Below are 27,726 nucleotides of genomic sequence, written 5' to 3'. Positions count from 1 at the left end.
TTACTAAGTGAAGAAGTCTCTAAGTCCATATCGACTGAGCAGGAAAAGAAAAGTGTTCCAGTCTAAGGAACTGGACTTCCTTTAGTGGGTTTTTATGACCCACTGAAGGCTTTTGAGCAGTACACTGATGTGATCAGATCTGTCATAAGATTAAGCCACAGTGGTAAGTAGTAGAACTGACTGAGTCTAATGGTCAAGGTTATGGAGGCATGAAGTAAACTGGTAGTAATAGGAAAATGAAAGCTGGTGTGGAGAGATTACCAGTAGAAACTGGCAACTAATTAGATGTGTAGAACAAGGGAGAGGGAGGCCTCAAAGATGACCCAGAGATTATCAGCATTAATGATTAGAAGAATGACCATCACAGCCAGTTTTGGTGGTGGGTTCCTATAAGTCCCACTGTCAAGGGAGGCTGAATCTGCCTGATCACTTGTGTTTAGAGGTTCTGAGCTACATTAGCGTTAAAGATGATCAGAAATTTGATGGATGTAAAGGGCAACCCGACCACCTAAAATAAGGTGAACCCACCTAGGCAGTCAGAAAAAATGGGCTAAATCAAAGCTTCCATACTGATTAGTACATGAGTTGAATGGACCCATGTGTGCCCACAGCACTTCTAGCCCAGGAGAGACAAGAAGACTCTGTGTGTGTGTGTGTGTGAGAGAGAGAGAGAGAGAGAGAGAGAGAGAGAGAGAGAGAGACAGAGACAGAGACAGAGACAGAGAGACAGACAGACAGAGAGAAACAAAGAGAGAGACAGAGACAGAGAGGTTGAGGATGAGGAGAAGGAGAAGAAGAAGGGGAGAGAGAGAGAAGGAAAAAGTGAGTCAGAGACAAAGGCAGAAAGGGGTAGGAGAAGACATAAATGAGAGGGAGAATAAGAAAAATAGTTGATACTATTGAAAGTACAAGGGAAGTGACCAGGAGGAAAAAGTTTACAGGACAAAAATGAAAACTTCTGTTTGGGGAATATAGAATATGAGCTCTGAACCACTCTCCCAACATCGTCTCATGCAGGTAAGTCAGGTCCCCTGAGCAAAGTAATTTCTCTTTCTTCTAGGTACCAAAGGCCTGGGATTTACTTACTGTCTCATATATGATACTTCACATACATCCCCAGTCACACATCATGTGCCTTCCCCTCCAACTCTTAGAATCTTCTACTTCCCTTCAGGACCCAGAGACTCCTACTTCTTTTGCTGTTATAATGCCATCACTTCAAGTCCCCATTTCTGTATTTCACACTCTCCAACATCAATCATCCCAATATCATTTGCCAATGCCAGTTAGCATCTCCCCAACGTCATCTAATCAGTGGATATTGCCTTGATATCATGATAATCAATTAGCATCAATTAGCTTTCCCAGAAGAAGCACTGAGGAAATGAAGCAAGAATAGAAATACAAACACAACTCCCTGCTCTGGGGTACACTCTCTCCTCTATCTACTCTATCCTTGGGTAAGATGAATTTAAACTTACAGCAATTGCTGCAAACACTACTACCACCAAATTCACTTTCAAACATGATGTGGCCAATAGATGAATTATTATTTACTTTAGAGCTACACTGGTTCCTTACCTAGATCAGCTGGGAGAGCTACAGCAGTATCTACCATCGACTCCCATCACTGGAACTTCTTCCAATCTTTAGAAGGTCATCCCATCTACTCCAATATTCCTTCATCTAAGATCATGCAGAAACAAACAGCAGGGCTATTCATTCATGGGCTCCATGGCAGCCTGTGTGAGATGAGATAGCTTACTGCTATGTCTAATGGCTACTTCTCACTCTTCTCAGGAGTCCACAGAATTTCTTCTTCTTACCCAAAAGCCATTGGGGAAAAGAGGATGAGAGAGGTCAAGTTTCTTCATGGAAGCATGCTCCTTCAGAATCAAAAGTCAATGGAAGGGTTTTTCTTCACCATTCAAGGCAAAGACAAGAAAATCTCAGAATCGACACACCTGTTGTGAGGTGGAAGCTAGGGTCTTCCATTCCTCATTCTCACACATTTCAGGGAGCAGACTCCTCAAGCCTCCTCACATGTTGGACAAGTCATCACACATACACATTCTGGACAGACTGGGCTTTCATTGACCCAATCCTCTGTTGTAGGCATATTGAGTTTGAGGTGCCCATATTTTATGAAATTCTTATGTTATATTATTTTTTGCTTGTCTTTTGCTGAATTTGTATCTGGATGAACTGTAGATGAATCAATAATATGCTTCATTGCAAGACTTTCTCAGAAATATCTCCAAAATGGATTCTGTCATCCTGCCATTGAGGTTGCCTGGGCTGGGAGTTGGATGTTATACCTTGTGTAATTTAGCCTTTTATTCCATCTGAGAATCTTAGCTCACACAATAACACGAGGAAGCAGATTAGCAAAAGGCTACTTACTGAAGGTTCTTGGTTCATGCCCACATTGACCATGCAAACACTAGACTCAATCCCATTCTCATCCAAGAACACTACTTGGTAAGGGACAAATGTCTTCTTGAAAAATATACCCTTTCCACTCTATGGTTTTGTACTGGTCCCTACCATTAAGGTAGAACTGTAATATATCCTTCCTTTTGTCTGAAAGAATCTCCACAGAATTTAATGATGCTGGGCATGGTGCCACATACCTGTTATCCCTTCCCCTAGGAATGGTGGAATCGCTTGAGCTCATAAATTCCACACTATAGAGGTCTAAACCATCTATGTGATCTACACTCAACTTCGCATTAATATGGTGAGTTCTGAGAGCAGGAGGTAATCAAGTTACCTAATGGAGGGTGAAAGGGACCAGGTGAGAAAAGCAAAGTAGCTCAAACCTGCTTTCCAGTGGGAATGGGACTGGCCTATGAGTAACCCTTCACTTCTAACCTGGGTGAGATAGGAAGACAAACTCTTTTTTTTTTTACACTTTACCTTCCATCTTAGAATCAACACTGAGTATTGGTTCCAAGGCAGAAGAGCAATAGGGTCTAGGCAATGGGGGTTAATAACTTGCCCAGGGTCCCACAGATAGGAAGTGTCTGTGGTCAGATTTGAACCTAGAACCTCCCATCTCTAGACCTGGCTCTCAATTCAATGAGACACTAGTTGTTTAAAAAAAATAAAAAGGAACTCAGTACCCTGAAGATATTTGTTGTAGTTTTTTGGGGAGGGATAGGAGTGGGAAGGCGTATCTGCAGACTCTAAGTTTTTCAAATCATTTACTTGGGTGTCAGAGTGGCATATATACTTTATTCAGAGTGACATTTCATCATATCATCCAAAATGATCTGGGTATTATCCCATTTCACAATAGGACAAAGCTGATGGGGAAAATTGAGTATCATTTTTCTTTAGTCAAGTCAAAGACTGTGGGAGTCTGGATTTAAATACTAACCTTGGGTAGTGACCTGTGTTTTTCCTGAATGGATCCTTCAAAAATCCAGACTTTATCATTCATCCTCAATTCATTCATTCATTGATTTAAAGTGTTGTTGTTTAGTTATTTTTCAATTGTGTCTGACATTTTGTGACCTCATTTGTGTTTTCTTAGTGGGAAAGATACTAGATTGGTTTGCCATTTCCTTCCTGACTGTCATTTTACAGATGAGAAAACTGAGGCAAACAGAGTTAAGTGACTTGCCCAGGGTCACAAAGCAAAAGTTTCTGAAGCCAGATTTTAACTTAGGAAAATTGGTCTTCCTCACTACAAGCCTGGTGCTCTATCTACTGTGCTAACTAGATAGCTATCAAGCTAACCTGTGCTGACTAACAAGCATTTATTAAACACTTACTACAGGCAAAATATTGGGCTGTGTTAAGACTATAGAGGGAAAAAAAGGTAGTCTCTGTGTAGGGTTTACATTCTAGACCAAAGATGAACTCTGAGGGAAGCTTAAGATACAACAAAATGGAGAAGAGACAAGAATCCATCCTAAACTTGGAGGCCAACTTATATGGAATTAGGAAGTGGAATGGGGACTTCATAACAACACTATAAAGTTTGCAAACTAATGCATGCATGTTAGCCCTTTTGATCCTCACAACAATCTTGGGAGGTAGATTTTACAGATGAAAAATCTGATGCAGACAGAGATTAAATAACTTGCTTAAAGTCCAACAGTTAGTAAGACTTGAGGCAGGACTCAAACTCAGATCCTCCTGATGAGTCCTGTGTCTATCCACTCTGTCACCCAACTGCCATGTTTGGGAACAGCAAGTTGAATAGTTTATCTAGAATGAAAAGTGTACAAAAGGGGAAAATGTCAAATGAGTCTGGAAAGGTAGGCTGGAGCCTGGATCTGAAGGATTTTAAATGCCAGATTGAGAAATTTGTATCCTACAGGCAAAGAGAGTCTCCCCTAAAATTCTTAAGCAGTGGAGCAATTTGGCCAAAGTTGTGTTTTAGGAAGTTAATTTTGAGAACTGGGCGAGGTAGTAGATGGATTGGAGAGGACAGAGATACAACAGGAAAAGTAATTATGTGACTATTGGAATAGTCTAAGGCAACTAGGTGGTGTAGTGAATAGAGTGCTGGGTCTAGAGGCAGGAAGATTTATCTTTCTGAGTTCAAATCTGGTCTCAGACACTTTCTGGTTGTGTGACCCTGGGCAAGTCACTTAATTCTGTTTGCCTCAGTTTACTCATCTTTAAAATGAGCTGGAGAAGGAAAGGGCAAAGCACTCCAGTATCTTTGCTAAGAAAACTCCAAATGGGGTCATGAATTATTGGACATAATTGAAATGACTCAACAACAAGCAGTAGCTTAAATGAGAGATGATATGAGGCAGAATAATGCTGACCAGGACTTGTGGGCTGAGAAAGGAGTATATATTTGAGATATCCTTTAAAGATAGGACTCACAAGAATTGGCACTTGTTTCTATAATGGGAAGGAGAATGAAAAGTCAAATGTGATTGAAGATAAATATAGATGGCTGGAGAAATGGTGGTACACTAGACAGAAACAGAAACTCAAGGGACCTTCATCTCAACACTAGTTCAGTCACCCACAAGCAGAATTCCATCTTAGGTTTCATTATCACTTGGACGTGCTCCAGCTCCTAGAGCTCAAATCATAACATTTCCCTTTCTAGTCTTCCAGCCTTCATTTCTCCATCTTCCAACTCCCTCTTCTTCCCAATGCCCTTATCACAAGTTCAAGTCCCCTAAACCCAATCCCCCTCCCTTCATATAGTACATTATCCTTCTTCTAACTTCCCTGTTTCTGACTGCACCTAAGAGTCAACTATTTCAAATCTACTCTCAATAGCACCCAAGAATTCTTGTACTTCTTAACCTTGTACCATCATTTTATCATTAATTCTTATACCTGTCTAACTCCCATCAACCTTCTTCTTTTCTCCCTCCTCCTGGCAGCCAAGTTCTACAAGGGAAAAAACAGTAAATTGGACCAATGGAGCCATTACAAATTTATGTTATCTGATCTCAGGACCTCAGTGCCACTCATCAAAACTTTTATGCATCAGTCAGTAATCATTTATTAAGTGTCGTGCCAAGCTGCCTCAGAGTTATGTTCAGAATTTTAGTGTCAGATGACTTCCCCAGGTGGCCAAAAGGACCTGTTTACCTGAAGGGATGCCCACTGGGTATATCTATTCAATTGTCAGTAACAAACAGAAGGGACTGAGACTACCCTCTAGAACTTGCCTCCTTACCCAGACTTCCCTCAACCAACAAACTGAACAGTGGCCATTTCTCCAAAATCCACACCATTTTCTTAAGCCCTCTGGAAGGGCAAAAGTTGTCTTTTTTTAATTCCCTTTGTTTGGTCAAGGCCTTTAGGATGAAGAAAAATCAGCAGGTTTCTGAGCTCTCATACTGTAAACTCAGCACTAATAACATTTTCCTCTGTGGGGATTTTTGCCTTTAGCTGGGATTTACAAGGGAGCCAGGACTTTAGACAGCTTCGCCTTGCCTAAGCTGAGATGAAGACTTGCCCTTTATCAATGCCAGTTTCCTTTTGGATAAATTCTAAAATGGATGCAGAATTTGTTCTTTAAAAAAATAAGAAAACTAGAATCCATGCTGATGGTACAGTTTGTTTGTTTTTTAGTTTATTTATTTAATTAATGTGGAATATTTTTCCATGGTTACTTGAATCATGTTCTTTCCCTCCCCACATCCCACCCCCCTCCCGTAGCCAATGATCAATTCCCCTGAGTTTTATGTGTCATTGATCAAGACCTAGTTCCATATTATTAATACTTGCAGTAGGGTGATAGTTTAGAGTCGACATTGCCAATCATATCCCTGTCAACCCATGTGATCCAGCAGTTGTTTTTCTTCTGTGTTTCTACTCCCACAGTTCTTTCTCTGGATGTGGATAGTGTTCTTTCTCCTAAGTCCCTCAGTATTGTCCTAGGTCATTGCATCGCGGCTAATAGAGAAGTCCACTACATTCAATTATACCACAGTGTATCAGTCTCTGTGTACAATGTTCTCCTGGTTCTGCTCCTCTCACTCTGCATCACTTCCTGGAGGTTGTTCCAGTCTCCATGGAATTCCTCCACTTTATTATTCCTTTTAGCACAATAGTATTCCATTACCAACATATATCACAATTTATTCAGCCATTCCCCAATTGAAGGGCATCCCCTCATTTTCCAATTTTTTGCCACCACAAAGAGCGCAGCTATGAATATTCTTGTACAAGTCTTTTTGTCCATTATCTCTTTGGGGTACAAACCCAGCAGTGCTATGGCTGGGTCAAAGGGCAGACAGTCTTTTATCGCCCTTTGGGCATAGTTCAAAATTGCCATCCAGAATGGTTGGATCAATTCACAAATCTACCAGAAATGCATTAATGTCCCAATTTTGCCAGGTAGTGTGAAAAAAAATTTTAATCAAGTTATGACTTGGCTGGGAAATGGAGAGAAGGAATTCTGGGGACTGGATTAAGAGCATGGGAAAATTATCAAAACTAGCTACTAAGCACCATCATTGTTGAATTGTGTCTGAGGCTTTGTGATCTAGTGGACCACAGCATGCCAATATTATCCATGGGTTTTCTTGGAAAAGATACTGGAGAAGTTTCTCCATTTCCTTCCCCAATGGATTAAGGCAAATAGAGGTTAAGTGAATTGTCCAGAGTTACTCAGCTAAGTAAGTATCTGAGGCAGTATTTGAACTCAGGTCTTCCTGACTCCAGGTCCAGAGCTCTTAATCACTGAGCCATCTCACTGCCTAAGCAACTAACTACAGCAACAAAAATTTGCTTAAATGAGGAGTCCCAGGGAAGAAAACAGTGAATTAAATCAGTTTAGACTAGGCATAAGAGTGACTCCAAGACCACCTTTGATCAACAAACATGTGCCAGACATTGTACTGAGTGTCTGATAAAAGTGAAGGGGTCTCTCTCTGAAGGAGATGACATGCTGTTGGTGAGATAACATGTATATACATAACCTGGATTTAAAGCCAAACTTGGGATATGTGAAAGGAATTTTATTTATTCATTCATTTATTTTATTGTTTATTCATTCATTCATTTGTTTATTCCCTTTGGATATTTTAAGTTAATCAATCAGGAACTTGAATTACCCCTACTTGACACTTAAAAAGTCACTAACAAAGATTTACTTATTCATTAAGTTAGTCCTAAAAGACCAGAATCACTGCCCCGCCCCCCCCACTAAGAAAATTGAGAGATTTTGATTGGTTCCTGAGATGTCATAGGCCAGCCCACAGTGAAAGGAAGGAGGAGCCAGAGAGAAAGGAGGTGGCATGTATAAAGCTGCTTATAAAGCCAGCTGAGGGCATTCTAGTGCACTATTTCTACTGCTTCTGCTGCTAGTGGCTCTTGCTGAGGAACTTCTGCTTCTTCTGTGCTGGTGGCTCTTGCTTTGGGAAGACCTCTGGGTTGATGTTTCTACATTTGAGTCTTCTGTGTGGCACTTTTTCTGCACTGGAGGACTTCTGCTTTGGAGGCTAAGACTCTCCCTCTCCTCTGGCCAGAGATTGGAACTAGATTGATTGAGCTAGATTTCTTTGGAGCATACTTAGAGTGGTAGGGTAGAGAATTCCCCTTTCACCTTTCTACATTTCCCTCTTTACTATCTCTATCCTGCTGTAATAAAACTACTAAAGCTACTAACAGCCTCGTGACTTAAGGGTTCATTTTATAAATGGCAACCACAGTTTTTAAAAAATTCTTATATTTGTCAAACCCATTTTGAATTATTACAGATATTTTGCATGAGCCTCTTCTAGTAAGTGGAGGGAGTACTGTATGACAGTTAGTGACAACTTAAATTTTCTTCTGTAGAAGACAGGCATTGTGCCAGACTCTCTGGGGGATCAGCTCCAGACATGTGGCTAGAGAATTAATGGGTTTGGAAGCTACAGAAATGAAGGAGAAGCTGATTCCATAACATGTCCCTGATTTCCAGCCGGTCTCCCCAGAAACTTCAGAAAATTTCCTTTTGAATGAGATTAGGACTTCTCCTTCTCCTGGTTTGAGCTGAGATACTGAGAGAACTAATTCACTATTTATATTTTCTGGTATATTCTAATCTGTATAATTCTAGGATTTCTATTTGCTATTTGTTCTGATGAATGGATGGACTCATTTCATTATTTGTGATAGTCTTCTGAGTAATTATCTTTTGTGGGATAGAGTCAAACTTGTCAGTGTAAACAAAAGGCTATCCCACTTGCCCTTTGCAGATAACAGCCAGGCAACCTAGAATCATCCATTATGTTTCTTAAAATCATACAATATTTAGAGGGGTAGAAAATTGATCCAATATACTTCTCAGAAATAAAAGAATGGTTACTCATAACTCTTTCTCCTCATCCTTTAAAGGCAAAAATCAAAGTTTCCCTTGGAGAGGAGTGGGCAAGATTCCAGCTATACTGATCAGCACCTCTACTCAAGACTTCTGTTTATGTTTAATATATTCCATATGAATATATATATATGCATAGGTAAGAGAGAGATAGAGACAGAAGGAGGGAGAGACAGATACAGAAACAGAGAAAGACAAGAATATAAAGAGGCAATATAGGAAGAGAGGATACTAGAAGTTATAGGGATCAGGAAAAACTCTATGTTGAAGGTAAAGCTTAAACTAAGTCTTGGGGGAAAGGAGATTATATAAGTTTGAGGTATGGAGAGGAGGCATTCTTAGTATGGAGGACAGCAAATGCAAAGACAAGGAGACTAGAAATGGAATATTGTGTGTGAGGAAGAGCAAGAAAAAACAGTTTAAGACAATTGTGTGAGAGAAGAGGAGAAATAGAGAATGAGATTGGTAAGGTAGGTTGGAGTCAAGTTTTAAAGGACTTTAAAAGTCACAGAGGGTTGCGTTGGTTTTGTTTGTACACACTTTTTTTAATTTAATATAATAGAAATTATTTATTTTACATTTTGTAATGTTCTATATTTCTTTTTTGGCCTTAAATTCTTTCCTTTATCATGGATCTGACAGGTATATTATTCTACGTTCACCTAATTTTCTCTTCTCTAATAGTATTGATGATCCTATTTTCTCGTTCTGTTACTAACATGAAGTTCCAAATATAGTCCAGGTTCTCACTGTTGTTTTTCTATCATGTGCAACTCTTCATGACCTCTTTTGGGATTTTCTTGGCAAAGACTCTTGAATGGTTTGCCATTTCCTTCTACAGCTCACTGTACAGATGAGGAAACTAAGGCAAACAGGGAGAAGTGACTTGTCCAAGTCACACAGCTAGTAAGTGTCTGAGGCTGGATTTGAACTCAAGAAGAGTCTTCTGACTCCAGACCCAGAGTTCTTTACACTGTGCCACCTAGCTACTCTCCAAGTTCTTATTAGAGTACCATTATTTGATGCAATAGAAATGTGTTTGATTGGAAGTCAGTGAACCTAGTTTCAAATCCCAGCTCTATCATTTTCTATGTTCTTAATGTTGGGAAATCACTGAACCTCTCTGATCCTCAGTGTCTTTATATTTAAAAAGAGAAGACTGGACAAGATGGTCTCTAAGGTCCCTTCCAACACAGCCCATTGTACTTGATTTGATGTCACAGGACTTGGCTTTTAATCCTGTCTCTTATGACTGTTGGCTTCAATTTCCCCATGAGGAAGATGGACAAGGTAGACTCCGGGGTTCCTTCTAGCTCTTGACCCAGAATTCTATGAAGTCAATTCATGTCACTAGACCTCAGTTTCTTCAGTCATAAAATGAGGAGGTTGAACTAGATGACCTTCAACATCCCTTCCATCTCTAAGTCTAGGCTCTGAATGCCTCTAAAAAGCAAAGGAAATTATTGCAGTGAATGACATTGACCTGTTGACACTCAAGACAGATCTCTGAATCCGAAATAGGTGGTGGGAATAGTGGAAGCCTAGAGCCAGGCACCTGGTAGACCCTCCATGAATGCATATTGTATTAATAAATCAAAGTGCTGCATGAGAAACCCAAGGAAAGTCTTATCCCTTGCTCTCACCCTCAGGAAGGAGCTACCTGTTTACCACACTCAAGGCTTATCAGGCTGCTCCACGTGTTGCCTCGGGGCCTGAATGGAATTGAAAATACAAGTTTTGGGGTTTTTTTTTTAGAAAACTATGAAATTGTAACCAAACCCCCTGGAACTAGAGGACTGGCAGCCTAACTAATCTGTCTGAATCTCAGCAGACACAAGGAGGTTTTTTCTTCTTGTAATTTTTTTAAAGACCAGAATATACTGTTGTTTCATGGTTTCTTTTAATATTTTTTCACATACAACTTCAAGGACTTCTGCAGAGATATGCCAGCTGTACCATTTACTAACTGTTAGTTGAATCTCCCTGAGCCTCAGTTTCCTTATCTATAAAGTAAGAGGGATCCCTTAAAGAGATCCTTTAAAGATCTTTTTAGCTCTACAGTTATGCTCCAATAATTCTTTTTATTTTAATCCTTACCTTCTGTCTCAGAATCAATATTGTATATTAGTTCCAAGGTAGTAGGATGGTAAGGGCTAGATAATGACTTGACCATGGTCACACAGCTAGAAAATTAATGAGGTAAGATTTGAATCCAACACCTCCCATCTATAGGCCTGGCACTCTTTTCACTGAGCCACTCAGCTGCTCCTTATGCTCATAATCCTGTGATGCTTACCAGTTATGGGATCACTGGCAAGTCATTTGGCTTTGCAAGGCCTCAGTTTCTTCATTTATATAAAGAGAAGGTAGCTAGGTTACACAATGGATAGAGCACCAGGCCTGGATTCAAGTTCATCCTCAGACATTTCCTTTCTGTGTGACCCTGAGCAAGTCACTTAACCTCAATAGTCTAGTCCTTAACCATTCTTTGTCTTAGAATTGATTCAATAACAGAAGGTAAGGATTTTTAAAAAGAAAAAGGAAAGGTTGAACTAGAACCTGTGAGCTTCTTCTCACTTCTATAGGTATGATCTTATAATTCTAGGAGGCTTACAATGTGACCTTGGACAAGTCACTTATCCTCATGGGCCTTAGTTTCTTTATATCCAAAATGAAGGAGCTGGGCTGGAGCTCTGGGCTCCCTCCCATGTCTACAACTATAGTATTCATGACCTCAGACTCTCTTGCTTCATCCTACAATTCAGTACCTTTTTAACAGCCTATTAAAAATGTGCCTGATGTTCATGGGGGGAGAGGGGGGTTCCATGCTTAAAGGACAATGATCTACCAAGCAAAGACTAAAGGAAGAATAGCCCCATCAATACACATTGCTCCTTTGTTTGAGCCTCCCTGGTTCTGCAGTCTCTGAGATGGAATTTTTCATACTTAAAGCATGCCATGGGCTTGGAATTAAAAATAACCCCAGGTGGATCCATACCTGCTGTGCTGACCCCATTGATCCAGTGACCAATGCCATTCGGAGGGCCATATATCACTGGAGTCCTATCAATTTGTTTCTTGGTATTACTCCAAATGAGCTCTCAGCACCAAGATGAAGAGCCTAGGGAACCTGTGAGGCTCATTTTTTGCCATTTACAAGATCAAATTCTGATGGCACCAGCTAGCACTATCTCATTTGGGAAAGAGAAAGGAGGCTGAAATGAGCAAAGATGAGAGAGATGTTCTTCATCCCCTTCACCCACCTCCTGCCCCTAAATCCTTAATAACTCTCATTTTTTCCTCTATCAGAGAAATGAAGATGATATTTGTGAATATTGGTGAGAGAGAATCAATGGGAAGTGTGCGAGAAAGATTTAGGGGTTTTGAGAAATTACCACTGAAAGGGCTGTTGGTATCGCGCTCTTAGCTCATATTGCACTGCTCTGGAAGAGTAAGCCAGCCTTTAGTTTTCTTGGCAATTTAAAAAATGGATGACATCAGTTGTAACGATCAATCTCAGCCTTGGAGAAGAGATGAAAAAATGCATCTCCATCCTTCGGTTGGCAGAGTGAATGGCTACAGGCTTGGAAGACGATAATGAAACAGTCAGCTCCCAAAAGTTTCTGTCCTATTGCAATAAGCTAGTTAAGCTAATCATGTTCATAGAAAATGAAAAATAGAATACGTTAAAATATGATTCCCAGAGGGAGGTCACTAACCTCCGGAGGAAATCAGGCTAGATTTCCTCTAGAAAGTGGCACTTGAGATGATCTTCGAAAGAACCTGGGATTTTGTGAGGCAGAAGGGAGGAGGAGAGCATTCTAGGCTGGGCAAAGGATCAGAGATGGAGGCAGAATGCCCTGTACAGAGAATAGCCTGTCTAGGTGGAAAGGAGCATCTATGAAGAGAAATGTACAATATACAACTGGAAAGATTGGTTTCAAATTGCAAAGGGCTTTAAAAACCAATGGGATGATTAAGGTAGTATAGTACATAGAAAGCTGGGTCTAGAGTCAGGAAGACTCATCTTCCTGAATTCAAAACTCACCTCAGACATTTACTAGCTGTGTGATCTTGGGCAAGTCACTTCACCCTATTCTCCTCAGTTTCCTTATCTGTCAAAAGATCTGGAAAATGAAATGGCAAACCACTTCAGTATCTTTGCCAAGAAAACCCTGAATGGGGTCACAGAGAGTAGGACCAAACTGAACAACAAAATTAAAAACCAACAGAGGAGTTTGTATCAGGTCCTAACAGGGTCAAATGCTGTAGAGGAGGAAAAGAAGATTCCTTAAACAAGAGAACATCTTGGTCAGACCCAGTCTCTGGGAATTTCCTTTTCAGTTTGGAAGATGGGCACTTTCTAGCCTTACTTTACTTTTGACTTCAACCCCAGGCTTTAGCTACAAACCTGACCTAGTCTCTGGGACCTCATTAGCTTGAAACATCAGTCAGTCCCTGCAGTCTGTTCACCCTGAGACATCCAATACCCTGTCAGTCTCCTTGCCTGCTTGAGTTCTCCTAATGTCTCCATTTTGGGGAGATTGACCAGATTCACCAATCACCAATCCCATCTCAGCCAGACTTCTGATTTTCCAGACTTCAACACCATGATCAACACCAAGATCAGATCAACACCATCTGATCTTCCAGACAACAACCCCAGAAAGGGAACCTTCATACCCATCCCACCCACTGCCTTTCAACTCCCTTTTCGGTGTTGTCTTCACCCATTAGAATATGACCTCCCTCAGGAAAGGGATTATCTTGATTTTTGCTTGCATTTGTATCCCTGGTGCTTGGCACAGTGCCTGGCACATAGTAAGTGCCTAATAAATGTTTGTGGCCTTGCCTTGATTTGTATATGTACCAGTGTGCTAGGTGTGCCCACACACACACTGATGTCTCTAAAAAAAAGTTTTCTGTTTAGATTTAATCTTATGATATACTCTAAAGTGTGGGGTGTAACATGCATATGCATTTTGACAAAGCATAGTTGAGTTTTAGTTTCTTTCATTTGTCTAATGAATAGAAATAGTGTCTCTGACTGAGTTTTCCATACTTGTTAGCCATTCAAATAACTAATTCCTGGGAAACATAATTTAATGAGCTGGGCTAAATATTATTATTTCTCATAGGTTCATAGATTTAGAGCTATAGGGAAATTTAGGAGCCATTGAAACCAAATTCCTTATTTTACAGATAAGGAAACTGAGGCTGAGAAAAGTCAAATAAGCTCAAGAACCCAGGATTAGCTAGGAAATGTTTGATTGACAGTTGTGCAGAGGATGAACTGGAGAGGAAAGACAGGAAGTAGGGTGATCATTTAAGTAAAATTTTACAGTTTAAGATTGGACCACAGACGCTGACATATAGTTGTAGTTTGTTGGGTTGTTCAGTCATGTCCAACTCTTTGTGATTCTGTGGGCAAGAACCATCTATGGGTTTTCTTGGCAAGGATACTGAAGTGGTTTGCCATTTCCTTCTCTAATGGATCCTTGTATCTAGCAGGTAATAAATACTTATACTGGCCATGAGAATGGAGAAAAGAGAATAGATGGGACATATAGTTTGGAATGGGATCAACAAGCATTGGTAGCTGATTATAGGGTGAGGAAAAAGGAAGAGTCAAGTATCATATCCCAAGATTTGAACCTGAGTCTGGATATCTGGAAGGAGAGTGTTGCCCATGATAGAAAGAGGGATTTTAAGGAAATAAAACAGTTTGGAAAGGATAATATTAAGTTCTGATTTGAATAAGTAAAATTTGAGACATCCAGTTGTAAATATCCCATAAGCTGCTGGTAGTCCAAGGGACAGATAAGTACATCTAGGGGTTTCCTGCATGGGAGTGATAGTGTGTTCCATAGGAGTCACCATAAGATTAAGTGAGACAGCACAGAGAAAGAAGAGAAGGAAGAAGACCAAGGACCCCCAGATACACTTAGAAAGGATGAGGAACAAGGATAATAAGCCTGCAAAGAATCCTGAGGAGAGGCCAAAAGGATGAGAGAAGAACAAAGGGAGAATTAGTGCCATGAAAACCCAGAAAGGAGGAGAAAGAGGAGATGATTAGTCCTATTGTGTTCTGCAGAGAGGTCAACAAGACTAAGGACTGAAAAAAGATCATAGATTTGACAGTTAAGGGATCATGAGAAACTACTTAGAGAGAGCAACTGCAGTTGAGGAAGGGAAATTGAAGAATAAGAAAGGGAAAATTTTTGCAATAAACATTTTTAGGAAGGTCTAAAGTCAAAATATATAGTGAATGTATATAAATTATGAGTGATTGCCAATGTCCAATAGATATTTGACCCATGCAGAAGTGTCAATTCTTAAAAGAAATAAAACTTTCAACAATCCATTACTCTCCAAAAAAGTTTAAAAATCTCTCATCGTCGGAAGAATGCAGATCAAAATAGCTCAATTATCACTTTGAATCCATAAAATGGAGAGATAATAAAATCCAGTGTTGGCAGGACTATGGGAATACTGGTATGCCAATTTATTGTTGATGTAGCTTGGAAATGATTCAAGCCTTTTGGTAGGTATAGGCAATTAAACAGAAAGAGATACAAAACTGTCTAAATTTGTTGACCCATTAGTTGGTTTTTCCCTAAGGAAGGTTTTGACAATGGGCAAAAATAATCTTATGCACAAAATTATTCCTAGGAGTATTATTTATAAATGCAAAAAAAACTGTAAAAAATGGAGAATAAATGAAAATATTGATATAAGAATATATGGAATATTATTATGCTATAAGAAAGTGTGGCTCCTACAACATTTATGAAACAAAACTGGGAGCCTGGGGAGTGTTGAGAAGGAATCATGAAGTAATCATTCATGACTATTAAGAATTAAAAGAAATGTGATGGAGATTTTAAGAGGCAGTTTTGTCTAGAGACCTGGTGCCAAATCCATCTTCTAAAGCATATTTTTTGTGTATTATTAGGAAAATCATTTAGTCTTCCTGGGTCTCAGTTTCCTTGTCTGTAAAATAAGAAGCTTGGACAAAATGGCCTCTTAGATCCTGTCTAGCTCTAGATCTATGAGTTTATTAAGCCAGTCACCCACTCTCCCTGGGCTGCATTTTCCTTGTCTATAAAATGAGGGAGTTAGTCAAGATGGACTCTTGGGTTCAGTCTAGCTCTAACTCTAGGTCCTATGCCTTATTTGAGCTGATACTGCATGAAAAAGGTAGATCCAAAAGAATAATATAAACTGACTTCAATCATGTAGATAAAGAAAATATTAAATAGCTATAGAATTCATGCCTTGTAAAAGTTTTGCTATGGGAACATGTCTTTCATCTCATCAATAAAGAAAGAGTACTAGATAGATGGGAGCTTAAACTACAAATTAGAGATAGGATAAGTAAAATCACTCACACTCAGCCTGGGAAAAAGTAGCCAGGAATTCCAGAGCCAGGTATGGGGTTTAGTACTACAAAGAAACCAAATAGCTGGGAAATGAAATTACTTGTCCAGTTTCACCCTGTGTGTAGCAGAACCATGTTTTGAATTCAGACACTTTGACTCCAAATTCAGTGCTTTTAATACTATATCATGGGGGGCAGCTGGGTATCTCAGTGGATTGAGAGTCAGGCCTAGAGATGGGAGGTCCTAGGTTCAAATCTGACCTCAGACACTTCCCAGCTGTGTGACCCTGGGCAAGTCACTTGACCCCCATTGCCTAGCCCTTACCACTCTTCTGCCTTGGAGCCAATACACAGTATTGATTCCAAGATGGAAGGTAAGGGTTTAAAAAAATACTATATCATGGTATCTTCTCTGCTTTAGTTATTTTGTCCATAAAATAAGGTCATTGGACTAGATGACCTCCATTCTATGAGTTCTTAACAAGGAGGCCCATTAATTTATGCCTTTAAAAGTATTTTGATGACTACTTCAATATAATTGGTTTCTGTGGTTGTTCTATATATTTGATTTCAAGATTTACCAACATGCCAAAAAGGATCTATGAGTGGGGAAAAAAAGGTTAAGAACCCCAGCTTCACTCTAAGAACTGGGAAGAGCAAAAATACATTAAAGAATCAAACTGTGAGGAATCTCAAGGTAAATTCACAGTCTCTCGTTTAATGAGTCCTGAGCTTTAAAGAATTTTATTGAATCCTTTAAAGTCTGGATGTGTGCAATTCTTAAATTATTTAATTCAACAGACTTCATTTATAATTTGTCATTGTCATACAAAGACACTCTGCTGAGGATTGAATGTACGAAGACAAAAACAAACAAAAGCTTCTACCCTCTAGGAGCCTACATTCTGGTGGGGGATACAATATGTAAGAGAGAATACCAATAACTCAGTGGATAAGAGACAGTTTCCATAGGAGGCTGGACCTGAGATGAGATTCAAAGGAAGTTAAAGATGCCAAAAGGCAGAAGTAGAGAGAGGGTGTATTCCAGATGTGCAAAGGCATACAAATGGAGGAGACCATGTTAAATTAGGAAAATAGCAGATCAACTAATTTGGCTGAAATATAGAGTGCCTAGAGGGGGTGCAAAACAGAAGACTTCTCCAAGAGTCATCTTTGAAAAGGCTTTAAATGACAAGCAGAAGAGTTTAAATTTTCTTCTAGGAACAAGAGACATGGTCAGACTTGTATCCTAAAAGATTCTTTGGCAGCTGGGTAGAAGAAGGCTTGGTTAGGAGGAAGAGGGAGACCCCACTAGGAAATAATGAAAGCAGTTCATTTATGAGGTAAAAAGGAACTGAATATGAGGGCAGAGAAGGGGATGGAAGAAAGAGAAATGGAAGAAAAGAGAGATGTGTTGGAAGCAGAATCAATAAGATATAAACTGATGAAACTTGGGATGGGGAGAAATGAAGAAAGATTAAAAGTTGAGGATGACTCTTAAGCTAGAAACATGGGTAACTGGAAAAGTGAGAGTACCATTAACAGAAATTGGAAAGATTTTTAAATGAATATTTTTAGGAGATAAAATAATAAATTGTTTTAGATGTGGCGAGTTAGAATTGCTAACAGAACATCCAGGTGCTGATGACATGGAGTTCAGAAGAAAGATGGCAGTTGGATGGATGGATTTGGCAGTCATCCTCAACAAGATAATAATCTTTTCATCTTGTAAGACCTACAAAGATAAAATAAATTTGTATTTTCCCCTTTAAGGCCCTGGCCTTATTTTAATAAATCTCCTCTTCAGTTGCTATTTGCCTCCCTTACCTTTTTAATTCTTCTGGCTTTCATGGGGCTAGATCAGCAACAACAGACTTGTACAACATTTTGGTGGGATCAGTTTCCCAGACTGGATCATTCCTGAAATACTAATGGGTCTGTCTCTCAGTTTCTCACTTAGGTCAGTAGAATATGAGGTCAGGCTCAGGTTCTAGGCTAAGCTAGAAAGAGCACCATCATAGTTTCCACCATCCCCTGGACACTGAGAATGGAAGGAAAAACACACTTTTTTGCATTATGCTTTCAGTGACCACCTCCAAAACTTAGAATAAGACAATGAAAGTCAAAACCTTCAAAAGAAAGAAGGAAAGAGAAGTAAATGGATTTGGATCTGCCTATGGAAATACATGAAATTCAGTATGAGGACTTGTGACTTTGAAGAACTCTCTCCCCCCATCTCAAATCTCACTTAGAAAGGAAGACCTGGAAAGCTACTTGAATCTCATCGCAGGTCCAGTCTCCTATGGACACTTTCTTATCCACTGAGTTATTGGCCCTCTCTCTTACATATTGTATCCCCTCGCAGAATGTAAGCTCTAAGAGGGTCAAAGATTTTATTTCTTTGTCCTTATACGGTCAGAACTGAGCAGAATGCCTTTCATATGTCACTAATAAATAAGAAAACTAGAATTGAGCATTTTACCCAAGGTCCCATAGCTAATAAGTACCAGAGATGGGATATATCAGCAAAGGTGTCTTTGAAATATGTTGGACTTGGAGGCAGCCTGATGGCTAGAGTCTAAATCTTGAGATTGGAGGTCTTGGGTTCAAATTTTACCTCAGACACTTCCTAACTGTGTAACCCAAGACAAGTTACTTAATCCCCATTGCCTCTAGCCCTTACTGCTCTTCTGCCTTGGAACCAATATACAGGATTGATTCTAAGATGGAAGGTAAGAATTTTAAAAAAAAGAAATATGATAGACCTAATTGTTTATTCACTCATTGCAAATCCTGCTCCAAATTGGTATTAACTCTTCAAGTCAATGAGCTTTATTGTTTAATAATGATTTTAATTTGTTGATAATAAGTACTTGTTGGCTTGTGTCTAAATAAAATATCTATAGCATTTTAAGCACATACATACAAACATATACATATAAAAATAAAAGGATAATTCTCTCCATATTCACTAAAACCAATTCATGATTATCCATGTTAACAAGAAACAAAGAGAATTTAAAATGGTAAAATGTATGAGTAACCCTGTTAAATTTTCAGTCTCTTCTCACTTGCATCCTTTTTATAATAGCTGCTAAAAATAAATGACTATATTGGGAGAAATGTAGGTCAAGTACTTGTGATTTTAGATTACAAATGATTTCTAGACAGAGAGATGCCTGAGGCTCAGAGTAGTTCAGCAATTTGCCTACAGTCACACAGCTAGTAAGTAATCAAGGGGACATTTAAAGACAGGCTTTTTGGACAGCAGGTCAAGGATGCTACCTCCTACATACTAATACCTCTCCCTTTGGGGGAATATATCCTAAGGATATTATTAAAAGGGAAAATATAAATTATGTACACAAATATATTCACAGTTATTTTATTCATAATGGCATAAAACTGGGAATAACCTACATATCCAATGAGCTGAATTAATTGGGTTATATTTATATAATGGAATACTGTTTGGCCATAGAAAATGACAAATATGAAGATTACAAGGAGAGATGACATACTGAAAAATCAGGATGACAAAATAAAATAGATACTGACCAAAAATACTTATCTTAGCAAAGCCAACAAAAAAGTGTGAGTATGTACACTTAAAGAACAGAAAGTGATAAAAGAGAGTTAGACTTCATAGTCAAGGAAGACCTAAGTTTAAGTCCTGACTTGAGATTCTTAGTAACTGCATGACCCTGCATGAGTCAATCTCTCTAAAACTCCAATTTTATCACATCTAATAAGAAGAATAAAATGACATATGTATATATCACTTACTATATGTCAGGTACTATTAATAAACATTTTATAATTATCTCATTTGATGCTCACAACAACTCTAAAAGGTAGTTGCTTTTATAATCCCCATTTTATTATTCCCATTATGATGAGGAAACTGAGGCAAAAACCACACAACTAGTTGGTGTCTGAAGACAAATTTGAACTCAAGTCTTAAATACTCCTGGCCAGGTGCTCTATGCACTTTCTCTACCCTTTTTCTCTACTCACATTGCCACCATTTCATTCAGACTCTTCCCTCTCCAATCCATTTTCTCTATATAATAATATTCCTAGAGCACAAATTTAATATGTCATTCAATAAACTCCAATTTTTTTCCTATTGTTTTTAGGACTGATTATAGAACCTTCTATTTAGCACTTAATACCTTTTTCTATCAGACCCCAACCTACCTTTTGACATAGGCTGTAGTCAAGCCCAACTGGCCTACCTGATGTTCCTTGAATACAACATTTAATCTGCAGTCTCTATGCCTTGCAATCACATAAAAATAAATATACCTATATTATATATGTATACATGTAATATACAACTATTATAAATATACACATATAAAACATGAATATATTTATTATTAATTTATTATTAGTTAAATAATTACTTTAATTAATAGTGATTAATTATTATAAAGTATATATTAATATAATATATAAATATTATATTATACATATTATATATTTACATATATCCCTCATGGAAGCCCTAGCTTCCATCAAGATTCAATATAAAACATTTGAGCACACAGAATTACAACTCATTAGCAACTATATGACATCATGCTCTAAAACATATATACATATATGTTTTATCATATCTGCCCTAATATTTAGGACTGAGACCATTTCATTTTTATCTTTGTGTCCCCACCACCCAGCTCTGTGTCTGACAAATTGGAAGCTCTCAATCCCTCAGCAAAGGTTTATTGTGTCCCAACACCAAGTCAGTCATTGGACACCATGTTGGAGATGTAAATGCAACAAACAAGATAAGTTCTTTCTTCTGCCATTCACATCAGAGACAACAAATGGCTTCTGTTATAAGGCCAGAAACCTTACAAGTCCTTTCTGACTGCTGGATTGATCTGAATCAGTTTCTTCATCTGTAAAAATCTGGGATTCCCATCCACAAGGATTGTTGCAAGGCTCAAAGAAGAGAGCAGACATAAAGGGCTTGGGAACACTTTGAAGTATAATAGATATCTCAATTCATGATTAGACAAGTTTATGAAAAGCATGAGGACCTCATAGATTTCTGTAACTGTTTTTAAATTTCATTGTTTTTCTAATTCGAATCTAAATGATTTTAATATTGTTCTACTTAGAAATATTCTATTTTGTCAAGTTATTTTGATGATTTTTTATCAGTTTTGCTGATGTTTCCTTCATCTTTTTCCTGTTAGAATAGTCACCTATGAATTAAGGAATGTCTTTATGGAAGGAGAAAGAGAGAGGAATGGAAGGAGGAAAGCTAGGTAGTGAAAAACAAAGTTTCAATAAAAATTTATATTTAAAAGATGCAACTCAAGCTCCTCCTTCTGTATGAATCCTATTGTGATTCCTCCCATCCCTGCTGCAAGGGCTTTCCTTTCCAAACTATTCTGTATGGATTCCATACTATCGAGGTCTATATCTATCTACATACATATATATATATATATATATATACGTAATATATGTGTATGTATGCATGTATATTATATACTTGTATATGTGTGTGAGAGAGAAAAAGAGAAGAGAGAGTACCCACATTTCAGTGACCATTTGAATGGACTCCATGCAGAACTTGCCCAACAGTGAGTAAATCTGGGACAAACTGTATAGATGGACAATAAATAAGTTGATCCCAGATTTGAAGGAAGAAAAGGGTAAATTGGATAATTGTCAGGAAATTGTAAGATTCCAATGAGAGAGAGAGAGAGGATGAGATGAGATGAGATGAGATGAGATGAGATGAGATGAGATGAGATGAGATGAGATGAGATGAGATGATGAGATGAGATCTGGGTTGAGAGTCATGCAAAATGGATTGAAAGATCACCTTAGATTATTGCTAGCTATGTGATCCTGGATATGTCACTTAACTTCCCTGAGCCTCATCTTCATCCCCTATAAAATAGAGATAATAATAATTTCACTCCCTACCTCATAAGGATTATTGTGAGGAAATTGCTTGCAATTCCAAAAAAGCTTTGGAAATGAGATTGTTAGTATAATTTTGATTCTTTGTGAAGCTATAAATGAATGAAAAAGTGTTTGTTAAGCACTTACCTGCTAAAACACTGTGCTGAGTGCTGACAACACAAATTCAAAACTGAAGATAGTGTCTGTCCTCAAGAATCTTACATTCTAATAGGAGATATCATGAATGGTGAGGGCTTTTACGGGTAGCTAGGTGCCATGATGGATAGAGTGAACAGCCTGGTGTAAGAAAGTCATCTACCAGAGTTCAAATCCAACCTCAGACACTTATTATCTGTGTGGCCCTGGACATATTGCTTAATCCTATTTGCCTCAATTTCCTTATCTGTAAAATGAGCCAGAGAAGGAAATAGCAAACCAATCCAGGATGTGTCTCTGCCTAGAAAACTCCAAATGTGGTCATGAAGGGTCAGACATAATTGAACCAACTGGACAACAAAGCAGTACTTTGATTTGGAAAGTTGCAGGGATGGTGAGTACCTCGAAAGACAAGATTAAGAAATGATGAATGGAAATTTTAGGCAAATTGGTCTTAACATAAGGAAATTTTTCATATAAGTATATAGGTGGCACAGTGGAAAGAGTGCTGGACCTGCAGTCAGGAGATTTGAGTTTAAATCCAGCTTCAGAGACTTAATCAAGTATGTGACCTTAGACAAGTCATTGAAACATTGACTCAGTTTCCTCATTTGTAAAATGGGAATAATAATAACAGCTATTTCCTAGAATTATTGTGAGGTTCAAATGAGGCAATATATGTACAGTGCTTGGCACACAGTAATCCCTTTATAAATACTTTTCTCCTTTCTTCCTAAAAATTGGAGCTGTGCCAATGTGGAAAGTCTGATCTTAGAAGATAGCCAGTTTCCCCTTACTTGACATCTTCAAGTAAATGTCAGATGACCATTTCTCAGGTATGTTGTAGAAGGGACTTCTATTCAGGCAAAGGTTGGACCACATGATTTCTGAGGCCTCTTTTAATTCTGAGGCTCTGCAATGACAAAAGATGATGGGAAGTCAATTACTCTGTTGATGATATCTGTTTTTTGTAGTTGGCTCCTCTAATTCAAAGAACTGATACTTCAAACAAATAGCATCTTTTCCCCAAGAAAACTATCTTAAATAACTAATGGCATCTTGGGGGTTAGTAATTGGAAATATACACATTTCTTCACTTTGACCAGAATATTCATTGTGTTTGATCTCTATGCAAAAGATTTGACATCTGAGAACAGGTGTTTTTGTCATAATTCAGTAATTAAGAAGGGGAGGAATGGTTAAAAATCAGGTTCAAGTATCAGCCTTCTGCTTACAAATAATATTAGCCAAATCCTAAACCAAGGCATGTACACACACAGCAAGACTTCCTCACAAATCCAGCATTATGAGCAAATTAATCAGAAATACCTGAATTATTTCACACCACCCTAACCTGTGCTCCACAGCACTATTATTTCAAGAGAGGATGGATGTTATTTTTATACCAGTTTCGGCATGCTTGGCTATATGTTTCCCAAGTGGAATCAGTCATGTGATATTCTTTGCAGATTTCTTTCATTTATTATCACTGGCAGGGCAGAGCTGGGGAGTCCATGCAAATGAGGTGGCTACAAGACATTTCCATTCCATTCAATTCCATCAGTGTTGCCAAAGGGTGGCAAATGAGGGGACAAAGGCTGTATCCAGTCATTTATCCAATGGGTTTTTTTTCTTTTGCTATAGAAATCATCCCATTTATTCAGCTCCATTTTACAATAAATGAGATTTTTCTGGATTCTAATGTTATAGTACACTCTGTTTTGACCTTCTATTCTCATTTTTCATCCTATGACAAATGTTGCAGCAGGAGCAGAAAAATGGTTTCTTATCTACTGTTCCTCAAAACCTTCACTATTCTTTCCATTTAGTATCTGCCTACTACCAATCCCTAAAATGTAAGATTCAAGACAATAAGGAAAAAACCCACAAACCAAAGCTCATAAGAAAGAAAACAGACCAACACTACTATTTCAGAGCATCCTTCTATCCAGTCCTCATCCAAAAGCTTTTCTCTGAAAGGCAATGCTGCCTGGGCCCCACGTTATCATTAGCAGTAGAGATATAACTTCCAAACTTTGGATTCTGTCCAGATAATTACCTAGGGCTGTCTGGATAATTATCCAGAGCTTATCTAAACTTGAAAAAAATCCTTGGTCTGAAAAATATAACTGGAGGATCTCCCAAGAATCCTCTTTACTTCTTCCCTGTGTTATTCACGAAATGGGAAAATATTCACTTCTGGCTCAAAACAATTCACAAAATGGAAAAAATGGTGGGAGTTGAAAGAAAGGGATTCAATAAAACAAAGTAAGATTGTAATTTGCTCTTATAGTAATTCATTAATCCATGATATCATCATATCTGATGTCATAAGTGTTCCTTCCTTAAAATCCTATTTTGAGAGCCCAGGTTTTAGGACAAAAATCCACTATTTGACAAAAACTGCTGGGGAAATTGGAAAATAGTATGGGAGAGATTAGGTTTAGATCAACATTTCATACCCTACACCAAGATAAATTCAGAATGGGTGAATGACTTGAATATAAAGATAGAAACTATAAGTAAATTAGGTTAACATAGAATAGTTTACCTATCAGCTCTATGGGAAAGGAAAGATTTTAAGACCAAGCAAGAGTTAGAAAATATTATAAAATGTACCATAAATAATTTTGATTACATTAAAATAAAAAGGTTTTGTACAAATAAAATCAATGCAACCAAAATTAGAAGGGAAGTAACACATTGGGAAAAAAAAGTCTTTATAACAAAAACCTCTGACAAATGTCTAATTACTCAAATTTATGAGGAGCTAAATCAATTGTACAAAATAGCAAGCCATCCTCCAACTGATAAATGAGCAAGGGACATGAATAGGCAATTTTCAGATAAAGAAATCAAAACTATCAATAAGCACATGAAAAAGGTATTCTAAATCTCTTATAATTAGAGAAATTCAAATCAAAACAACTCTGAGGTATAAAATAACTATAATTAAAATACTAGGTAGAACATATAATTAAAACTAATTAACTATTTATTAAGCTAAAGGAAGGAATGGAAGGAAATTGAGGAGATCTAAATTTCCACCCTAAAAGTCAATAATCTAACCCACTAACAGCTTTCTATACTAATCTAATTACTTCCTTAATAACTGTTTAGGATTAAGGGAGGGGCTGGTAGAAGCAAGGACAAGGCCAAAGTAGGTGTCACAAAACTGAAGTCCTCTTGATGATGGGTCTGGAGAAGTCCCAGTAGAAAAATCACCAGCAGCAGCTCTGTTGAAAATCACTCTTCAGCAGCAGCAACAAGGATAGGCAGAATCTCAAGAAAAGCCACAGGAGAGGGAATATCTGGCTATCTAAGTCCACCCCAGAATAACCAGACAGAAAACCCTCTTGACTCTCCTGACTGTTTGGGAAAGCAACAGTCTCTCCTTCCCTCAACATTCTGGAATCTCTCTGCTCTCAAGGACTTCCTGCTTCTGCCTTGTAGGACTTCCTGGTTTATATGATTTCCTGCTCCTGGTTTGTAGCAAGAGCTAATCCTTACAATAGGTACCACATTACACCTAACAGATTCTCTAAAATGACAGCAAAGTAATAAATGTTGGAGGAGATATGGCAAAATTGGGACATTAATGCATTGCTGGTAGAGTTGTGAATTGATCCAATCATTCTGGATGGCAATTTGGAACTATGTCCAAATGGGGTTTAAAAAACTGTCTGCCATTTGATCCAGCCATATCACTGCTGGGTTTATACCCCAAAAAGATAATAGGGAAAAAGACTTGTACCAAAATGTTTATAGCCATGCTCTTTGTGATGGAAAAAAACAACTTGGAAAATAAGGGGATGCCCTTCAATTGGGGAATAGCTGAACAAATTGTGGTATATGTTGGTGATGGAATACTATTGTGCTGAAAAGAATAATGAACTGGAGGGATTCCATGTGAACTTTAACAACCTCCAGGAGCTGATGCACAATAAAAGGAGCAGAACCAGGAGAACATTGTACACAGAGGTACACTATGTACAATCGAATGTAATGAACTTCTCTACTAGCTCAATCGAGCTAGTAGTTCAATGATCCAAGACATTTCTGAAGGGATTATGAGAAAGAACACTATTCACATTTAGAGAAATAACTGTAGAAGTAGAAACACATAAGAAAAACACCTGCTTGATCACATGGATCAACAGGATTACAATTGGGGATATAAACTCTAAGTGATTACCCTAGTGCAAATATTAATAATTTGGAACTAGATCTTGATTAATGACACATGTAAAACCCAGTGGAATTGCTCATTGTCTATGGAAGTAGGATGGGAGAAGAGGAGGGAAAGAACATAAATCATGTAACAATGAAAAAATATTCTAAATTAATTATAAAATTTTTCAAATAAAAAATTGTATTTTGACATAGAGGTGATGTTAGATTCTTTAAGTTGATGTCAGCAGGTAATATAAACCAGTTAAAGATTCTGTCTCTGAAATATGATTTATATCCTAACTAAATTTGTAGTTGTTTATCATTAGAATATGGGCTTTTGCCACAGAAAAGTAACAAAAATGTATACTAAGGAAGAAAAAGGCTATGGTTTGTATTGGGAGAGGGGGTACTCAGGCCAATGAAATCATGGATCATTGACATATTGAATGAATTATAGCATCATCACCATCATCAAGTTGCCCTTTCTCTAATCCCAAAGCTTATTTCCTTCTGACTCCAACATATTCCCACTGAAGTTGTTGATCAAGGGAGAGAACATGTTGAAGAATTCTCAAATTCAGCATATGCCATGAAAAACCTGTCTGTCTGTCTGTCTCTCTCTTTCCCTCTCTCCTCTCCTCCCTCAATGACTTTACAGATCCTAAATATATCATAACTCTAGAAATAAAGACTTGACTATAATCAGAGGAGGTCTAGGGCTAGAGAAACACCTTATATCCCCTATATTCTACCACACCATCCACTCAAACAAACAAACAAACAAACAAAAAACTTAGAAGAAGCAGTTAAGGTGGAATTGAGATGGAAAGGTCTTGAAATGTAAAGACAACCCTCTACAAAATTTGATTTTATTGCTACATTTCTTGCTCACTCTACCACCACCCAGGGAAGACTTCCAAACCCAAATTCTCATATCCATAATCTGCTAAATGCTAGTAATAAATCTAACCCTTTTTATATTACTATGCTCTGCATGCTGTATCACACCATGCATGCTACAACTAGATTGAACATGGGTTATTGTTCTTCTTTATGACTTCTTATGACTATTAGCTGAAAAAGTAAATATCCAGGGGTATAATTAGGACATCACTCTGGCTTAATGTAATGAGCACAGAATTTGAGCTCCAATGTCTCTAAGTTCATGGGTGCCATTTTTATAAAGGATAGGAATGGGGGCAGCTGGGTAGCTCAGTGGATTGAGAACCAGGCCTAGAGATGGGAGGTGCTAGGTTCAAATCTGTCCTCAGCCACTTCCTAGCTGTGTGACCCT

Source organism: Monodelphis domestica, chromosome 5 (assembly GCF_027887165.1).
Source record: "Monodelphis domestica isolate mMonDom1 chromosome 5, mMonDom1.pri, whole genome shotgun sequence".
NCBI classification, from domain to species: Eukaryota; Metazoa; Chordata; class Mammalia; order Didelphimorphia; family Didelphidae; genus Monodelphis; species Monodelphis domestica.
The sequence above is the reverse complement of the archived record's forward strand: the minus strand, read 5'-3'. Positions refer to the sequence as shown.